Here is a 243-nt window from a genome sequence, read left to right on the forward strand (position 1 = left end):
TTTCGCCCCCCCCGGGGCAGGTTCACTAGGGTTTTCGCCCCCCCATTTCGCCCCCCTTTGGGGATTTCGCCCCCCCTCCCGGGGGGAAATCGCTAGTGATTTCGCCCCCCCCCCCGGGGGGAAATCGCTAGTGATTTCGCCCCCCCTCCCGGGGGGAAATCGCTAGTGATTTCGCCCCCCCCCCCGGGGGGCGAAATCGCTAGTGTTTTCGCCCCCCCCCCCCTTCCCGGGGCGAAATCGCTA

Source organism: Branchiostoma floridae, chromosome 9 (genome assembly GCF_000003815.2).
Source record: "Branchiostoma floridae strain S238N-H82 chromosome 9, Bfl_VNyyK, whole genome shotgun sequence".
NCBI classification, from domain to species: domain Eukaryota; kingdom Metazoa; phylum Chordata; class Leptocardii; order Amphioxiformes; family Branchiostomatidae; genus Branchiostoma; species Branchiostoma floridae.